The sequence below is a fragment of the Lissotriton helveticus genome, chromosome 7, assembly GCF_964261635.1.
Source record: "Lissotriton helveticus chromosome 7, aLisHel1.1, whole genome shotgun sequence".
NCBI lineage: Eukaryota > Metazoa > Chordata > Amphibia > Caudata > Salamandridae > Lissotriton > Lissotriton helveticus.
Window position 1 is genome coordinate 719,581,099 of NC_136068.1, and position 14,085 is coordinate 719,595,183.

The 14,085-nt window shown below is 40.7% G+C and overlaps 1 protein-coding gene across 1 annotated transcript in view; it reads left to right on the plus strand.

Moving 5' to 3' along the window:
* LARS1 (leucyl-tRNA synthetase 1) overlaps positions 1-14,085 on the plus strand; it is a 238,577-nt gene that overhangs the window by 128,700 nt on the left and 95,792 nt on the right. The gene's annotated exons all lie outside the window — the stretch shown is intronic.

Genomic DNA, 14,085 nt, shown 5'->3' on the forward strand with positions numbered 1-14,085 from the left:
ATAGCCAGGCACTTCGTATACTCTCTACTGACTCTTCTTCCTCCTCCATGATTTGCGGGGTGGCAAAATTCCTGGGCAGTGCGTGGGTGACGCGCTCCCGTCTACTGAAATTGCACACGGGGGGATCGACGGTCTGATGCCTGATTCAGCCTGTAGCAAATTAGTGATTGTGTGGTATTTCTTCCTTTTTATCCGTACTTTTAAAGTTTTACCGGTGATTTAAAATGTTATGTATTAAAATGTTATGTATATGTATGCTTTTATGGTGATCAATTTGCCGAATAAAGATATTTACTACTACTGTATTGACAATGTAAATGACAATGCCATTTATTTATGATTTAAAGAAAAAAAATGTCATGAGCAATGCCAATAGCTCTACCTTTAATGATGCCGAGACCATTGCATTGTAAATGCTTGTTTTGTTGTTGCTTCCTGTCCCTCCTTAATATTTTTCAGATCTCTCTGTATTTCCTAATCATTTTATTCAAAATACAAGGTGATTGAACACTGACATTGCTGAGAAGTTCCACTTTCAAATATCTGTGTTTAATAATGGCTCCAACAGGTAAATGGCACAATGACATGGGCTCTGTTGTTTCAAATCAACCAAAGTCTTGAACGCTGAGGTGTGTTTATCCCTGATATTCAGGTCTTTCCATAGATCTGCTTATGGCAGTCTACCGGGTGAGAAGTGTTGGATGGCCATTGCTAGGCCTAGGATTGGGGAGCACTCCTCCACTTGGGTTCCGTACAGGGCACTAGGAATCACATATTTAAAAGCCAACGGCATCTGCCGCCATCATGGCTGTTGGGTTGTAATTGTGAATGTCCACAATAATAAGGGTATTATAAGGACCGCAGACTTTGCCAAAAGCGCAAGAAGTTATCATTTCTTGCCTTGAATGACCTCCGGGCCCACAGTAAGAGTTACTGGTATCTCTTTGACTCTTGCTGCTGATATCTCATTCCACGTTGGGTCCGCTGAGGTGCTGAAGAGTGCTTTGTTTGTTTATTGTGCTTTTCCGGATTACTGCTTGCGGAACCCGCTGCGCGGGTCCCGCTTCGCTGAGGCCACCACCTATCAGCCTAACCGAAGGATCTTTGCCGGTAACTGCGGGGACCTGCAGGGCTGCGAGCGTGTTGTGAATGTAAATGTAAATGTACATGTATTTATATAGCGCAAATCACCAACACGGTATCTAAGCGCTTGCTTAGGGAACCCGTCCTGGTATTCCCCTGTGAGAAACCCCGGCAGGGTGTCCACAAGGTGAAAGCCAGGCATCCCGCCGCGAGGGGCCGTAGTGGAGATTAAGCAAGCTATTGCCCAGAGTCGCAGAGTGTGACCCCGTGAGTCGAGTAGGCACCAGAGCGAGAATTGTCGAGACCGTGGAATTTTTGAGCCCGAGACCCGCCGAGGCGGGGAATCGAACCCTGGTCCACGGTCGATCTCAGCTTCCGGGTCTGCCACCTCTAACCACTGAGCCACGCTTCTCCAAGTTCTCGAGTTGTGGGCGCAGGACTCCAAGTCCCAGGAGCGCCCACAACTCCCAATTACCAACAGCTGGGACGCTCTCCCTGCAGGCTCCTCCCTTGGTTCTACGCGGTAATAAGCCACCTTTCTACCTGCACCGGCGTATCTCTTTGACTCTTGCTGCTGATATCTCATTCCACGTTGGGTCCGCTGAGGTGCTGAAGAGTGCTTTGTTTGTTTATTGTGCTTGTCCGGATTACTGCTTGCGGAACCCGCTGTGCGGGTCCCGCTTCGCTGAGGCCACCACCTATCAGCCTAACCGAAGGATCTTTGCCGGTAACTGCGGGGACCTGCAGGGCTGCAAGCGTGTTGTGGGCGCAGGACTCCAAGTGCCAGGAGCGCCCACAACTCCCAATTACCAACAGCTGGGACGCTCTCCCTGCAGGCTCCTCCTCTTCCACCTTGGCCAGTATATTAATAACTGCAGATTCCCGCGGCGCGGGAGCGCGCGGGAGCGCGCGGGAGGGCGCCGGGAGAAGCCCGGGACAAGGGCGGGACCGTCTGAGGCCGTCCAGGGACGTACAAGGACGGGACGGGCCAACCTATTTTTATTTTCAATTTTCAATTGATTTACAACCTCAATCAATATGTCTATGTTGCCATAGGGTCCTTGGATTGAGTAATAACCGGCAATATTGCGGAAAGGTATCTTCCATCTACCTGCCTGACGACTATTTGAGCCGTTAACACATCATCCTACAACAGAGTGGTAACTATCATCTAAAATACCCATAAACCTGAATAAGGAAATTTATATGGCCTTCCAAAAACTCAGATCTCGCACTATATTCATGAAGAGAATGGGCACCGAGGAAGCAGTAAGGAAATCATCCGACAAAGCAATAAAACAAGGTCAGATAACTGGTACACCTGCAATTAGTAATTATTTTTTAGCCTTATCGCCAAAAAAGCAAACTCGGTCACCCGCTCAAGAAATTCCTGTAAAAATGGAAATAACACCATCTAAAGAGGCTTCAGAGTTGCCTCTCTTGGACTTACAAACTACTCTAGTTTTAAACGTTTCGGGTCTTGAATTCAACCAGCAGATCTTATTTTCAACACAAGAATCTCAAATACCGATTCACGAGTCTTCACATCTAACAACTTTAACACCCATAAAACAAATAGGAAGCCTCTCTGACACCAAGGATCTTTTTCAAAATGATATAAAGCCGATGGAAAATATCTCAGATCTACAGTTAAATCCAGACAATCTACAAACTGGGTCTCAGGAACAATCCCCAGATTATAAAATAGACCTGGATACATCATTGGATACATTTCTTCCTAATAATATCAACTCAACTAATACTGCGACACCTATTTCAAAGGCTCTTTATACTTTACAGGAAATATTGGAATCGGTTCTTTCTTTTTTAGGTAACATTTTGGAAAATTCTGATCAAACTTTGGATGTTCAAATTGGTATTTTAAAATTTTTGGTAGAAGAAAAGAGGGAAAAAGATTTTGTCGATGTAACAAATAGCAAACAGATAATCGAGGTGAAACAGGAGAATCACAAGACTTCTTCTTCCAATAATATTTTAACTGCCGAAACCCAAAACAAATGTGACACTAGTACCCAAACATCCGTTCAAAAATTATCAGGTCAATCAAATATAAAGATCCAGAAAAAGTCCAAGGATGTCCCAATATATTCCTTAAAGAAACTTTTTAGAGAGGAGCCTCCATCCACAGTTAAAGAGTATTTTATTTTCTCGGTTGCGAAAAAACACAATTTGCAAAAAGGTACCGATGAAGGAGAAGAAGGAACCACCATTATACCTTTACCTGATGAAGTTGGAGATGATAAGACCACCCAATTGAAAGCTAAAAAAGGAACAAAAGGAAATAATAAAAATAAAATTAGGAAACCGCTAAGAAGAATTAATAAAAATAAATCCCGAAAGATCAAATTCAAAAATGCAATCCCCCACCAAAATAACCAGGAGGGTGTATATGATAAAACAATAGTCAATCAATCTTCGGTAGAGGCACCTAGTGATATAACAAATATACCATCAATAAAGTTATTGAACCATAAAGCGCATGAATATATACCTTCCAAAGCAATTGATAGAGCAGGTCAAACAAACAATGAAACAACTGAGACTGATAAGAAGCTGTCCCTTGGCAGCGACCAAACCGTGACTAATCACTTACAGTTCGAAGAACTTTTTCCAATTGATAATCTACCACTAAATCGAGGAAGGATAATTAATTTGCTACAGCAAATACATTCTTTACAAACCATCACTAGCAAAGAAATAGACTTGGTGACCTTCCCTATAAAAGAAAATCATAAAATAGCGGAAGTAGTCTTCTGGTCATCTGTTCTTCCTGGGATTATCATAAAGGAAAAAGAAACATTACATAAATGTGGTTACGATGTTATTGAAATATTTCCACTAAAGAACATCAAAATTAAAAACAAATCTATTGGCCTCCAAGGTACTAACTTGAATATCCCAACTAACAACTGGTATACCAATATCTCCAATCATGTCGACTTAGGGCTAACTTGCTCTAGGAAGGAAATCTTGAAAATTCAGGTACATAATGGAGAAAGGAATGTGTGGAGCCAAGACCAAGAAGAAAATGAGGTCAGAAAAACAACAAAATCTTGGGCTTGGGTCTCGGAGGCCATAAACAGTAATACATTAGTGTATCAACAACAATGTACTGTTTAACAACGGTCTAAAGATTACCTCGTGGAACATAGCCGGAAAAACAAACAATAAAATGAATACAGCATTGAAAAACTATCCTGATGTTTTAGCTATACAGGAAACATGGGCGACAAAATCCTTTAATCAGACGGGCTATTATGTTTATGATATTCCAGCTACAGCAACAAGTAGAGGACATGCTAAGGGTGGTTTGGCTATTTTATTGAGTGAGGAACATTCATGGTCTCAAGAAGTAATCGAGTCCAAATCCGACAACTTTCAATGTATCAAGATCATACTGAAGACTCATATTCTTGATCAAAAAAAGGCCTTTTTACTTTTCAATGTGTACATTCCTCCAGGTACTAACCAGGACGTCATCTTTGTTGAAACCATAGATGCAATTGCAAAGATAATTGAAGATCGAGCAAACACGTCATATTTAATTATGGGTGACGTGAATGGAAAAATCTCTAACGTCGAAATTGGTAAATGGGCAAAACTCTATGAAGAGGAAACACTGGATCTATCTATTCCAGTATTCCCTAAAGGGAAAGTTTCTGATAAAAGAGGAAAATTGTTACTAGCATGTTTGCCAAATATAAATGGGACAATTTTGAATGGTAACGTAGATGGTGATAGACCGGCGTCTTTCACAAGACGTGGACATGGATCCTTTTCAATTATTGATTATTTAATATGTGGTATGGAGCTAGTGGATACAGTCTCACACTTGAACATTAACTTTACAGATGACAGCGACCATGCTCTTTTATGCTTAAACACTGGATGGTCGGTAAAGTCCTCCTCGTCGAACCCAATTATGTACCATAAATGCAATATTGAAATCAACAATAAACAGAGGCGAATTTTCTGGAATTCATCGACCTTAGATTACATTAACGAAACGATCTCACAAAATAACCTCCTAACTAGTATACATTCTGAAGATCAAATAACAAACTTTGAATGTATTATGATAAATCTTAAAAGATCTCTCCTAAACAGGATAAAACCAGACAAATAGAGAAATTACAAGATGGCCAACGAAAATACAATTAGGAGGAAGCTCAATAAACTTATTCGAGGGCAATACCTGAACTTTTCACCTGTTATACAGCAAGAAATAAATAAACTAAAAAATCAACTAAGAAGAGACAAGAATAGACAAAAAAGAGCGTTGCAGGATAACAATTGGGTGGATATTCATGAGGCAGCAAAAAAATATAACCAAAGAAAATACTGGTCTCTGATAGCCAAAACAACTGGAACAAAAAAGAAACTGCATGCTATACCAGTGCCACCGCAGCAATGGGAAATTTATCTAACTGACCTATACAAAGAAAATACAATCGAAACAGACAGAAATGACACTGATATCGTTTCGGAAAGCAAATTAATTTCGATAGAAAAAACTACAGCATTTTCTATAGAAATACATATTAGAAAAGCTAGGAGTACTTCTGCGTCAGGCCCGGATCAAATACCCATCAAAGTTTTGCAGTTATATCCAAAAGAATGGAGTCAGATGTTATCACCACTTTTTAATTATATCTTCTGCACTAGGAGATTACCAAAGTCGTGGCAGGGAAGTACTATAATTCCAATACACAAAAAGGGGAGTCAAAATATCGCTAATAACTATCGCCAAATTGCGTTGATGGACGCTACAGGAAAAATCTTCGCTGCGGAGGTATTGGATAGACTAAAAGACTGGTGCTTCACGCAGGGTATAATACCGAAGTACCAAGCCGGCTTTCGTCCCAATCATTCAGTCACTGATAACATTTCAACTCTCCAGACTATTTTAGACAAATACATCGGGCAGAAATCACAACCAGTGTATGCTGCATTTATTGACTATTCAACCGCGTTCGATCGGGTAGACAGACCTATATTATGGAAAAAATTGAGAAGGCTGGGGATTTCCGAAAATTTATTGCAAATTATAATTAAGCTTCATACTAACACCTGGTCCCAGGTACAAATGGGAAGTGAAAAAGGACTGACCAAACCAATTAAAACTTCAAATGGTCTTAAACAAGGGTGCCTTCTCGCACCAATTTTATTTTCATTATATTTGAGTGATTTGCCGTCCCATCTGCAACAAAGCTCTAGTCTGCCGCCAAAGATTGCTTTACAGAGCATCCACGCTTTGTTATATGCAGATGACATAGTAATGCTGGACCTTACACCTTTTGGTCTTCAAAAGTTACTGGTCTCCTTAAATGTTTATTCGAAAGATCATTTTTTAATCCCGAATTTAACAAAAACCAAAGTGGTAGCTTTTTCAGGTAGGAAAAAAAGTGCCAAATACTGTTGGAATCTTGACGGGATCAGAGTAGAGGAAGTAGAAGAATATACCTACCTCGGCAGGATTTTCACAAAGAACCTACAAAACTCAAAACAAATAAATAACCTAAAGAGAAAATCGGAAATACATGCCGGGGCACTCTCTAGACTGTATACTGCTACCGGAAATAGGCACTTCTCCTCATTACTCAAAGTGTACAGAGTATGCAACAGAGCACATACCAACAAAGCAGTGGTCCTACATGGACATAGCCGAAGGAAAGATCTTGAAAAAAATACTAAAGGTTTCTAGATCAACATCTTTACAAGCTCTCAGACTGGAATTTGCATTAACAAGCTCCTATGCTACAGCTGTGGCAAATGTCATCAGATGGGCTTATAACATTCTACATGCAAAGGAAGGAACATTGAGATTTTTGTTAAAGACCCAGACATTTAATGCAGATTCTTTAAAACTTAACTTCTTTAAGAATATGTCAGAGGCATTTAAAATTGCTAATCTTACCAAAGACATTCTGCTCTCTTGGTCAAAATCCCAATTGAAACTCTTTTTGAAATGCTTCACACCAAGATTAAGCTATGATCTCGATCTCATACATTGTAGTAAGTTATCTACATATAAAAACTTTACTGAGACATTGGAATACAACCAAATGCGGCCATATTTGGGGTTTTGCCTTTCACACGGAGCCAGAAGGGCCATAACTATGTTGCGCTTAGGCATCCTACCTGTTTCTACTTTCACCTCCAGATGGTCACTAGCAGATTCCCCGACATGTAACCTCTGCCAAGGAGGTGATCAGGACATTGTGCATATTTTATTTGTCTGTCCTCATCCAAATGTAGTTAAAGCACGGGCAAGATATCTTGAGCCGATATATCGGAAATGTAAAATTACTACAGTAAATAACTTGTTATCATTAGGTAAACAACCACCTGACGAATGGGTCTGTTATAATCTCTACAAATTTCTAAACTCTTTTTTAACACTATATTAATTTTTATGATTATTCATGTAAACTGTTTTTAAGTTTGTGGTCCTCAGCTGAGTACCAAAGCAAATAAAAATTCTTTGACTTTGACTTTGTAAGAGTTACTCTTTGGTACGGTGGAGACTGTGGGAACTTTTAAACATTTCAGTATCCTGAACCTGTTGCCAGCATTTTTAGATTTATATTCAAAGCGGACAACAGTCTTTTAATAAAATGTTAGTATTCTGGCTCAGAGAAGAGAAGATGAAGGAAAGCCTCTGCTCAGTCAGCCCGCCATATTTTATTCTTAGATAATGTTAATGCTGGGAATGTCAGAATAGGAAGGAAGCTAGATGATGATGGCAGTTCTTAAAAATGTAATAATTGAGAGATCCAGGTACTGAGCCTTATCTTTTAATGCTCCTGTCAAACCACGAGCGGTTCTTATTGACCAGGTTTAGAATGGATTATTTCCATTTTTTACTTGCTGTTCCTCTGGGGTGCCATAGAGGACAAGTGCTAGCATCCTGTGGCTGCGACGGAGTGTCTTCACAGGACTAGCTGCACTTCATGTTTTTCTGTAGTTTCTATGATGCTCCCCGGAGGTTCTTTTTAAAATCACTTTAAAAAAAAATAAAAAAAATTCCAAAGTGCGCTCAGCCCTTTATTTTCTACAAATGTTAAAGCCTGAATGCATCCCATTTGTGGTTGGATTTTTAAAATGTTCATTGAAATACAGAAAATGTATTGAAAATAAATTTTTAACTGATGACTGTTTCTTTTTTGTAATACAGTGTTGAGGCCACATGGCCCAATTAATCGGTTAATTAATTCATCTGTAATGCTGGTATCTCTTTTTATTAATTGGATGGCCCGCCTACTCTTTAATAATGTGTTTTTTAATAATTGTTATATATGGCGTTTATATATCCTATTATGTATACAATGGGTTTGTCGTTTAATATGTATAGGATTTGGATATGCCCTGTTTTTTTAATGTGATTTGCAATCTTTTATGGTTTTCTATTCTATAAACCGAATAAAGTCTTCGAACTGAACTGAGAGATCCAGCCTTTCTCTAACCTCCTCCATCCATTACATCAGTCATTACTTGAACTTCCTTCTTGCTGTGGTATATTTGCTCTTGTAGCCTGATACCTCTGACCCACCTTCCATGGAGATCTCCACAATATGGTCTAGACTTATTCGCTTGCTGTAATAAGCTGCACTTGCACCATGATTGTGAGTGATATGAGGAGTTTGAAATACCTACCAAGATAAGATCTGGTGTGAAATAAATGTTGGAATTACAAGAATCCAGAGAGATCTGTGAAAGTGAAATCGTGTAAATATTAAAGGGTAGAGTAAAACTGTAAATGAGCATGTAAACGTCCTACACATGGAATGGCAGTAACAAACAGGTATCAGATAAGCCTGGAGTAGAGGATCAATACAAACCAAAGAAAGGAAAGCTCTACAGAGAAAAGTTGGGAATTGACTCCTTGAAGAAAAAAACTTGAACTGAGGAGAATTCATATTATTTGATTCAAGCAATAAAATACTCATCTTGCACAAAAGACAGCTAATTGGGACTGTTAAAAATTAACATTAGTAATACCTGTCTTAAATGAATATCCTAATGAAGGTGAGGAGTCTGATTTTAGCCAAACCTGTGTGACATCGGAATACAAATGGAAATAACAATAGAAATAAGGGAGTTAAATGATGTGGTTCCAACCTCGAATTACAAAAATAAAATTGAGGTTTTCCTTCTCTTCTAACCTGGGAACACTGCTTACTGCTAAAAAAAAGTTGATTTATTTTTTATTTAAAAAATGTTTTTGGTCACTTTAAGGATAAAAAGCTGCATTGAACACAAGCACAGGCAAAGCTAATAGGTTTGGTGTTCAGTGCAAGCCTTTTGGCTTTGAGTGCTTGTTTTGTTTAGCTATAGTTTCTCTAAAACTCTGGTTGTGGAAACTGCTGTGTCCTTAGCAATATAAAAAAAATATATATTGCCTAAAAGTACAAATGCTATTTGGTTCTCAAAAGGCACTCATTGCCAGAGTAGTCCCTGGCACTGGATGCAACTACTTTGGACCGGATTCAAGTCAAGTCAAGTCAAGTATGCTTTATTCGAGGTAAAAAAAACTCATAAAAGCAAAACACCTATAGAACCTTACATTCATAACAGTGGTATTAAAAACATATTTACAGTCACAAAGAAATAAAGCTGCAAGACTTCCATTTAAAATTCAATTTAAAACCCCACAGAGTTTGCAGAAAAGTACAACACCAATGTATAATCAGATTCTCAATAGGTAATTGGAAGGGCAGGAAAAGGACTACATTTCTCTGTACATCCTATTATTGTGCCAGAAAAGTTCTTCTGATTGCCCATGCCCAGCCTAGGTATTTCGCAACAGCCACAGCAATAGTGGGGGAAGAACTAGTACGTATTATTCTAAGGGCCACAACACTATCCCTTGTACCAAGCTGTTTACACATGGCCCTCAACCAGACACGTCGGGGTAGACAGTAGGCCGCACATACAAACAATAGATGGGCAATGGTCTCTATGCAGCCTTTACAAGATGGACAAAAATGAGAGTTACCTTCAGCGTATCTCCCAGTTAGCGATCTAATAGGAATGGACCCACCCTGAGCTGGAAGTATAACTTCCTTTCCTGGGGCTTGGTTATAATATCCCAGTAAAGCTCAAGGGAAGGGCAAGATTTCCATTCAAGATACTGGCCCTCCAGCGTGGAAGCGTCAGCCTCATTCCAATTCCTATGATTTACTGTTTCCCAATACTTTGCTATTATAATTTCCTTAGCCGGAAACTGCACCTCCTCTGGTTTATCCCAAAGCTCATTCAAACCCAAAGACCCCAAGGATCTACGCAGATCCCCTAACCAGCCTATCTTATGAAATTTGTCCCGGTTGATTACATCCAGGAAGCCCCTAGCGTAGTGAGCGAGTTCAGGAGTGACCCAGATGTGACGCCAGTATAGAATGGGTCGCAATCTGGCCATATCAGATATGGCTTTCCTGCCCAACTCGTAACGTAGCGGCTTCAAGGGTGTGCTTTTAGGTAGTACAGTAAGGCTTCGGAGAAACTTATTTTCAGTGAGTGTTAGTGGTACTAGGTTGTCATAGCCCCAAAGCTCAGCGCCGTATAGCGCAGAGCCAACTGCTTTGGCTTCATATACCTGAAGTGCTGGCTTAATAGGTCTAGTCAATGATTTTTTATGCTCAGCACTTATGACACCTGTGTTTTGGCGTAATTTAAGGGCCGCCATTTCCATATGTTTCTTCCACTTAGCACCCTTATCAATATGGACTCCCAGGTAGACAAAGTCTGATACTATTTCCACCTTCTGGCCATCCAAGAAAAAGTTCCCTCTGAAACTGAGGTGAGCGTTAAAAGTCATGATTTTTGTTTTTGCCACATTTACTTCGAGGCCACGATCCCTGCAAAAGTCCTCGAAGATGTTCAGGGCACGCTGAAGGCCACTAGGGGTTTTAGATACTATCAATGTGTCGTCTGTAAAAAGTAATATTGGGGTTTTCAAACCATCCAAAACTGGAGCATCAACAGACGCAGACAACATACGCTCCACTACACCATTGATATATAGGGAAAAAAGTGTTGGCGCCATGGCACAGCCTTGACGTACCCCTCTTTCCACTGGGAACTCATCAGTTACCTGGCCATGCCTACCCCACTGGATCTTTGCATGGTTGGCCTCGTGTAATTTCATGACCAGGGATAGAATCTCAGATGGCATACCCATCTCGCTTAGGACTTTCCATAACAAGGAACGGGGGACTAAATCGAAAGCTGCACGCGGATCGATAAAAGCTGCATACAGACTTCCCTTCTCCAGTTGCACTGTTTTCCAATGTAGCAAAGTGAACTAAAGATCTGGTCCACTGTGCTGGTCAATTTACGAAATCCGGCTTGGTAGGGTGATAGTACATTAGATTCTTCTACCCAGTTCATGATCTTTGTTAGGGTCATTTTTCCTACAACCTTCTGGACCGTATCTATTAGGCTGATGGGCCTATAATTCCCCGGTATAGTTTTGTCTCCCTTTTTAAATACGGGTATTATTACCGCCCCCAGCCACGATTTTGGCACTGGTGCCCCTAAAGCTACCGCGTTCGCCAGGTTCAAGATATACTTCCCCCAACAGGTTTTATCGTGGAGAAAGACATCAGCGGGCACCCCGTCTGGTCCCGGAGCTTTTCCCCACGCCACTGAATCTAGGGCCATAACTACGTCAGTTCTTAAAAAGGCGGTAATTTAAAAACTGTAGTTACCACAGAATCTCCCAAGATGTCCTCCAGACGACATTTGTATTGGGGTCCAAAGTAGTCCAACCAGCTACTCTGTGAGACATAGTTTGAGGGTGGTTCAGGGATGCCACCTTTCCCCCACTTGACTATATTCCAGAATAGTCTGGAGCCTTTGGCTGCGCTGGCGGCCTTAAGATCTTACCAATGCTGCTCATCCCAGTCCTTCTTAGCCTGGTGAACACTAGCCTTATACACCCTCCTCGCCTCCCTCACGGCAGCTGGGACCTTACTCTTGATAGCCATCCCCAGTGAACTTCTTGCTGCCCTACACTGTGCGTTATACCACCCTGTTTGATATGGGAGAGTTTTCTTGCCAGGTTGCACCCGTACTGCCCTATAAAAGTGACCTTTTATTAGGTCAAAGAATGCACAATGGAGGTTAGTGATCTCATCCATTTCTATACCTCCCTCCATTCCCATCTTCAACATAGCTTCCAAGGCTGCAGTGGTGGTCTCCAATTCCTTGTTAATACTATCCAAGGCCTCTTGGTTCACCACTACTTTGGGCCACTTGACTCTTCTCATGTCGTTCGTTGGAACGATCTCTGGTATCCCCTCTTCTGCACTCGTGGGGCAGTCTCACTCTTGGGGTGGAATCTCCGCAGTGAGAAGTCATTGTGGAGATTCCACCACAACTGCAGGGCCTGCACTGCGAGTGCGGGCGCCCTTTGCGAATCAGGCCCTTTGTGTGCAGATTTTCCATGTGAAATAGCAGAAGGCTGTCGTTTACAGTGAAGTTAGCCAGTTGCTGAAGTGTTTGACCCATTGCCCAAACTCGTATGCTGTAATGGTCGGAAGAAAACGCGAATGACACAGCTACAGACCAGTGGAAGAAGAGGGCTAACTGCAAGCCCCTATAAGTATATAAATTATTAAAATCAAAAGGTCTTGGCTAATGCCATGCTTAATAAATAAATAATTCCTTTATTTAAAAGCAGTCAGACATGGTGTGCTCCTGGCAACCTTGCTGCTGTTCCTATTTTAGTAGCGGATTGTAATGGGTGGCAGTTTGTGACCTACCTCTTTAATATTCATGACATAAATCGAATTGTGACCCACTACGTTTTAGTATTTTGTGAACAGACCTATTAATACATTGATCGGTTCGCAAAATACCATAGGATTTACAAACATTTGGTGGGTAGATTGCGCCTACTTTTTGTGAATCCCAGCTTTAGTACATCTGTCCCTTCGTAATTTATCTCATGAATTAATACGTTTGTGTAGCTACTGTCAGAGAGCAGAGGCCTACCCTATAGAAGAAGATGAGCTGCTCTTGCACAGATCGCATAGTACAAATGGTGAGCAGTTATCGCAAAATTCTGTTTTGTGGCAGATTCAAAACACCTATTTTGTAAAGTGTCTGTAATGTATTTGTCCCGAGATACTGCCGGAGGCTCTGCTTGAGCCAAGATTAAATCACCCAATTGATTTGTATTCTGAAAAGAAACGGCTCAGCATCATCCTCCAATTTGGAATTCAACAGACTTGTTGGTACATCCACGCCTTGTGTTATCCCTGGACCATGAAGAGGTCCCCCTTTCCCTGTAGATTAGAACCGTCTGCCTAATTTCGAGGTCTCCCAAAGTGTTAACCAACGGTGGGTTTAAGGTATCTCCTTTCTCGGCCTGAAGAAGACCCAGGCACAAGGTTTTAGTGGTTGAAACGTCGACATTTCCAACTATACCTACCTGGACTGGGAATATCGTCCACATCAAGATAACACATAATTTATATGCTGTATTTTACAACTGTGGAAAAACAAATCATACTAAGCATCTCCAGAAATGCTCTACTTGAATTGTTTGTATGCGCTGTATATATAATCTCACTTCAATCTCCTATTCTCTCATCTACCCACGAGCACTCTAATCAACACTTACTTTCCACTCACTATGGAGCAACTGTGTCGTATTATTTAATGTATTTTCTTGCTATTCATAATAAATAATCTTGAATTTAATTAATTACGGTGTGTTTGATTTTTGATATGTTCGGGTACAATTTATTACATTAGTTGAATAATTCCTGTGGGGACCAACTGTGTTTTGTACCTGTATTTCTGCCCAGCAGTTGTGACACGCGCATCTCCCTTCCAATGCACATTGCTATTTAAAAACAGCAAATTAAAATAAGCATGTTTTTTGTAACTCATTCTACGTTGTCACTCATTCAGCCGACATTCTGCTTCTGAATTCTGTTTGCATGAATTATAATGCCGCGCCGGTGAACGTTA